The sequence below is a fragment of the Carlito syrichta genome, unplaced genomic scaffold, assembly GCF_000164805.1.
Source record: "Carlito syrichta isolate Samal-C Ts95f unplaced genomic scaffold, Tarsius_syrichta-2.0.1 Scaffold233425, whole genome shotgun sequence".
NCBI lineage: Eukaryota > Metazoa > Chordata > Mammalia > Primates > Tarsiidae > Carlito > Carlito syrichta.
This window is the reverse complement of record NW_007177521.1, coordinates 124,758-131,004: the sequence shown is the minus strand read 5'-3', so window position 1 is coordinate 131,004 and position 6,247 is coordinate 124,758. Positions and strand designations below refer to the sequence as shown.

General features: G+C 49.5%; 1 long non-coding RNA gene across 1 annotated transcript in view; it reads left to right on the top strand.

Moving 5' to 3' along the window:
* LOC103253479 overlaps window positions 1–5,111 on the top strand; it is a 13,965-nt gene extending 8,854 nt beyond the window's left edge. The window contains exons 3-4 of the long non-coding RNA XR_503877.2: window positions 4,706–4,882; window positions 4,971–5,111. This is a non-coding gene — a long non-coding RNA (uncharacterized LOC103253479). The remainder of the gene's footprint in view (window positions 1–4,705; window positions 4,883–4,970) is intronic.
* The last annotated feature ends 1,136 nt before the right edge of the window (window positions 5,112–6,247 follow it).

The window sequence follows — 6,247 nt, the reverse complement described above, 5'->3', positions numbered from 1 at the left end:
CCTTGGAGAGAGATTTGGTAGTTTGTATTTTCATAGTCCTGGAGTCTGGAATTCCGGTTCCGGGAATTTATACTTTAAAAAATAGCTGAAATACAATGAAGAGGGCAAAGGACAAGGGAAGCCAGAGATACTCACCGCAGGACAAAGCAGGGGCTCTTAGTGAGAGCGGCCCGTGTGTGCACAAAACGCGTGCAGAGTGAGAACCGTGCAGTGAGAAACGTATGTGACCGTGTGCTCTCGGGTGGACACAGCCCCATAAGCGTGGGGGACTCGTGAGCTGGCACGACTATGCCCTGGATGCCAGCCCGTCTCCCGCCACTCTCTGCGTCCCTTACCTCTCGCCTGTCCGGCACCGCCGACCCCGGATCTCAGACACCCAGGCCTGGTCCCACGGGGCCTGCACGCACGGCTCCCTCTGCCTGACACGAGTCCCACGGCACCTGCACGGCGGCACAGCCGGTCACATGGCACGCTGACTGTTCATCTGCTCCGACACCCCAAGCCAGGCCTCCTTCCCTCCAAGCCACCCGAAATGGCACCCATCCCGTCACCCTCCGTCTCCCGGCCTGCGCTGGCTTCCTCACATCGCTTGTCACCACCTAAGCGTACCTGGTTCGGCTCTGTTTCCAGAAGGTCCTGGTTTCGTGGCTGCCCCTCCAGCGCTGAGCGCAGCGGCTGGCCGCGTGGGCCCTTGGCAGACGTTGGTTGACTGCTGGCGGGGTATCAAGGCCACATGTGAAAAGAAGGCGCAAAAGGATCCTGAAGACACAGCCATTTTGTGCTATAATGGAAGGAGACTGGGCATTTTCCCGAAAACTTTCTACATGTTATATTGCCTTTTTTTTGTTGTTGTTTTTTTTTGAGTTGGAGTCTCTCTCTGTTGCCCAGACTGGAGTGGAGTGGCATGTTCCTGGCCACCGCAGCCTCGACTTGCTGGGCTCCGGCGATCCTTCCGCCTCAGCCTTTCGAGTAGCTGGAACAACAGGCACGTACTACCATGCCATGCTAATTTTTTATTTATTGTAGAGATGAGGTCTTGCCAAGTTGCCCAGGCAGATCTCGAACCTGCGGGCTCGAGCAATCCGCTTACCTCATCCTCCCAAAGCGCAGGATTATAGGCTGAGCCACCAAGCCCAGCCATTATATTGCTTTTTATAACTTAAAAGTAAAATTACAAACTAAAGTATTTAAGGAAAATAGTAAACATTTAGAGCAGAGACTCATCATTCTAGTTTAACCCATAACATCTGTTAGGGGAGACATTCTAACCAAGAAACGCCAGAAGCCAGCAGTTACCAGCGTCAAAGGCAGCCATCTCCCAGATTCAGTTGCCGGGCTGGGAATCAGTGGCTCCAAGGTCACTGTTCTCTTTTCTGCTTTCAACCCTGCAGACCCTGAGGAACCTGGAGACAGATGAAGTGGGCTTTAGTTTCTCCTTCTGAGGAGCTTCTCTTGCTTGACTCATGATCAAGTCGATGGAGGTCCTTCTCAATACGACATCTTCCTGTTGTTTTCAGTTTTCTAGGATTTCTTGATTTTTTTTTTTTTAGTTTGAGTCTCACTCTGTCGCCCAGACTGGAGTGCAGTGGCTGCTCCCGGCCACCGCAGCCTCGACCTGCTGGGCTCTGGCGATCCTTCCACCTCAGCCTTCCGAGTTACTGGAACTACAGGCGGGCGCTACAATGCCCGGCTAATTTTTGATTTATTGTAGAGACGAGGCCTCGCCCATTGCCCGGGTGGGTCTTGAATCCCCCGGGCTCAATCAATCCACTCTCCTCGGCCTCCCAAAGTGCTGGGATTACAGGCTGAGCCACCGAGCCCGGCCTCTAGGATTTCTAAGAAGAAAATAAAATCAAGACACCTTCCCCTGACAGGTCTCCCCACCACCCTTTAGCTTTTCCTTTCTATTGTATGTGTGTTTGTTTGTTTGTTTGCCTGCTTGCTTGTTTATAGAAGGGTCTCACTATGTTGCCCGGGCTGGTCTTATTCCTAGCCTCAAACGAACCAACAGATGGTAAAAGGTACAGATCCAAAGCAAATGTGAGTTTCGACTTTGCCCTATGTCACAGTATGAGATATGGGTCATTAAACACTACTCTGGCAAGCGCATCAAGGGTATCAGCACGTCTTAAGTGATAGCAGCAGATGAGAGACGTGGTGAAGGAGGATTCGGCCTGCCTCTGAGAGGGCTGGCTGTCCCCAGGAGTCTGCCTTCAGTGACCCCAGCTTCCAGGGACCCCCGCCTCTTCTCTCTGCATCCTGGCTCCTGTTTCCCTTGGCATTTTCACACTGTCTAAATCCCAGCCAAGTGCTGTTACCCCTTCAAACACACTGATAAAGAAGAGGTAATCATCTATCTCATGAACATTTTTTTTTTTTTTGAGTTAGAGTCTCACTCCATCACCCAGGCTGGAGTGCAGTGGCACGCTCATGGTTACCCCAGCGTCGACCTGCTGGGTTCCGGAGATCCTTCTGCCTCAGCCTTCCAAGGAGCTGGAACTACAGGCGTGTGCTACCACGACCGGCTAACTTTTAATTTATTTATTGTAGAGACAGGGTCTCACCAAGTTGTCTCAGGCAATCCACTCTCCTCGGCCTCCCAAAAGGCCAGGATAACACACTGAGCCACTGAGGCCGGCCCCCATGAACATTTTTTAAACAAACGACTTGGGCTAGTTATTGTTCCAAATGCAAGAGATCTGATGGCACACAAGACACACCTTGTCTCTGATGGAGTCTCTACCTGGGGAAGATGCACCCCTGAGGCTGGTGATCTCAGGGCCCGGGGCCCAGGGACAGAGTGGTCAGGGGCCCCAGGGGACTTGGTCTGTGATGGAGTCTCGACCTGGGGAAGATGCACCTGCTGACCAGTGATCTCAGGGCCCAGGGCCCGAGATGGAAGTGGTCAGGGAGCCCCAGGGGACCTACATCCGCCTGGGAGACTTGGAGCAGTGTGTGCCCTTGCCTGGGTCTGAGAGAGTCAGCACAAAGCCAAGAGCGGGAGGAGCCGACCGCAGAGAAACTGTAGGCACCAAGGCTGCCGTGGGCCTGGCCCGAGTTCTAGTTGGCCCGGAGCAAGGGAGCAGGGGTGAAGGTTAGGGGTGCTGGTGTGATCTGAAAAGGATTCATGAGGCCCATCTATGATCTCTTTGAGAATAAATACCTGAGCTAAAGGGATAAATATAGGTATTCTTGAAACTCCAGGGTTCCTCCCTACAGAATAGTTTCCTCCCTACAGAATAGCTCTTTCTGTAATATTATGTTCCAGATGGCTCAGACAATTTTCACAGGGAATTCTAAATTTCGACCTGCAGAGCCCATCTCCACTCCTTGGGGACGGACTGCTTCATACACCTGGAGCATTGCTTGGCAAGTCCCCATCGGATGTCTTTTTTTTTTTTTTTTTTTTTTTAATTTCTGTTAGAGCAGGGTCTAGCCCCGGGTACCTGGAACAGACCAGCAGTGGAACCAGACAATAGCCCCGGGCCATGATTCCCCAGCTGACCAGAGCTGGAAGCCAGGGGATTGGGTGGAAATAAGGAAAGGTCTTGACTGGGACTAGGTCTAAGTCTAACCTTGGCCCACAGCTCTGGTTGCCCTACCCTGATTGCACCTGCTAAGACCTCCACCCAAGACCTACCTCCAGGCTCTTTTCACCCAATTTCACCCTTCACACAGGGCCATGCTCCGGGGAGCAGGTTTGGTGAATGATCCACCCTTTTCCTCTCCCAACATGCACTGACCCCAGCACCCCCAGTCCTAAGATGACATCCCTGGCCATGCACCAGGATGTACCATTTGCCCCAGGGAGGCCCCCCCCAGCTCCTGAGGCTGCTGGTTCTCCATGCGGATCTGGGGAGCCAGGAAGGCAGGAGCCATGCAGGAGCCCCGGGGAAGCAAGGAACCCAGATGGGGCTATTGCTGGAGGAGATCCTGCCAGTCAAGGGGAGCTGCCCGCGTTTCCTCATGGACAGCAGCTCTGTGAGTCGCCTTGCTCACTGAGAACAAGCATGTTTACTTCAAAGGATGTTTGGGAAAGTCCTCTTTGTCTGAAAACTTCAATAAGCCCTTGAACTTCCCCAATGGATTCAGGCTTTAAAATCCGGGCTTAAATAAATTTCCACTTCCCTCCTTCCCTCTGCACTGACTTGACTTTGTGAAGGGTGTTAGGTAAACTGAGGCAAGGTGGGCCAGTGCTGCGGGAATAAAGCAAAAAATTGCCAAAGAGTTTATTCCACTCAAGGGAGAACGGGACCAACACCAAGAGGCAGTGCAGTCTAGAGGTTGTGGAAAGAGGACCCTTTAAAGTTTTAACAAGGAGACAGGATTTTAAAAATCTCCAGTGGTGTTATCAGTTCCTAAGTATTGATAATGCCGTGCAGGTCTTGTGTCCTTGGTGTTAGGGTAACCAGTCCTGTGACTCCAGGGCCTTCAACCTCTGGCGGGCTGGTGGGCAATCATGAAAGACTGATAACAATAGATTAGGTCAGCTTGGTCCCGTATTGCTGGAAAACCAATGCTGAGAATCGAGGAGCAATCAGTACAAGACATACTTGGGAACTGCAAAACAATTGTCAATAGCTACCTCCAGAAACCTGGTTCTGTCCTTGGAACAAACAGTTAGCAAAGTATTACAAAGCTTAAGCAATTTAAAATATCTGTTCTTTAGTTAATGTTACTCCATTTTGCCTTCACCCTTTCAAAGAGAAACCCTGGAGATGGAATTTGGGGAGATCACAGCAAAACAGCCTCACGACAGCAGCTGAGATGAGGTCTCTTCTCCAGGGACCAGGGCCCCGTGGAAAGCTGATGGCTGCTGTTTCAATCCAACCTAACAGTGTTAGTTGAGCAGCTACTTTCAATTTTACTACGTTCTTACTGGGTAAGGTTATTTGCCATACTGCATGTCAACTGTTTTTATTGACTTTTGCAAAAGTAAGGAATAACTTTCTCTTCTTTTCCATCCTTAGGTTTGGATGACAAAATTTTAAGGTTTTTGCAGATTGCTTTCAAAGGCCTTGCATTTTGGATGTAGTGTTTCCGAGTGAATCATATTGCCAGTGCATTCCTCTGTCTCCACAAACTTGTTACATTAAAATGCAAGGAAATCCTTTTGCGTGTTACGACATTGTGTTGCAGCATGGGTGAAACTTGAGGACATTACAGCACGTGAAACAAGCCTGTCACAATAAGATACATATTGTGTGGGCTGCTTATATGAGGTTCCTAACATAGTCAAATTCATGGAAACACCAAGAATGGCGGCTGCTGAGGGCTGGGTGTAGGAGAAAATAGGGAGTAGGTTTTTTTTCTTCTTTTTTTATTTGTTTTATTTTTTTAGTAGGAGTCTCACTGTCACCCGGGCCAGAGTCACAGGCACGCTCACGACCACTGCAGCCTTGACCTGCTGGGTTCAGGCAATCCTTCCGCCTCAGACTTCCAAGTAGCTGGAACTACAGGCATGCACCACCACACCCAGCTAATTTTTTGGTTTATTGTAAAGACAAGGTCTCACCAAGTTGCCTAGGCTTGTCCTGTAACCCTGGACTCAGGAAATCCTCTTGCCTCCACCTCCCAAAGTGCTGGGATTACAGGCATGAGCCACTGCACCCTGCCTTTTTTTATTCTGTTTTTTTTTTTTTTTTTTTTTTTTTTGAGTTGGAGTCTCACTCTGTCACCCAGACTGGAGTGCAGTTGCAGGCCACTGCAGCCTCAACCTGCTGGGCTCCGGTGATCCTTCTGCCTCAGCCTTCCAAGTAGCTGGAACTACAGGCGCACGCTACCACACCCAGCTAATTTTTTATTTATTGTAGAGATGAGGTCTCACCAAGTTGCCCAGGCAGGTCTTGAACCCGCGGGCTCAGGCAGTCCACTCACCTCAGCCTCCCAAAGGCGGGGGATTACAGGCTGAACCACTGAGCCTGGCTTTTTTTTCCTTTTATTTCAATAGCTTTAGGGGATACACATCGCTTTTTTTGATTACATGGTCGCCTTGTATAATAGCAAAGAAGTCTGGGCTTTAGTGTACTCACCAGGGAGTAGTTTAAAGCACATGAATTTCAGTTTTGCAAGGTGAAAAAGTTCTGGAAATCTGTTGCACAACAATGTGAATATATTTAACACTACTAAACTGTACACCTAAAAATGTTTAAGATGGTAAATTTTGTATTATATGTTTTTTACTGCCATTAAAAAAGTTGAACACATAGTTTTGAATGGTGATTCAAAGAACTAGAACGCTAAAGTT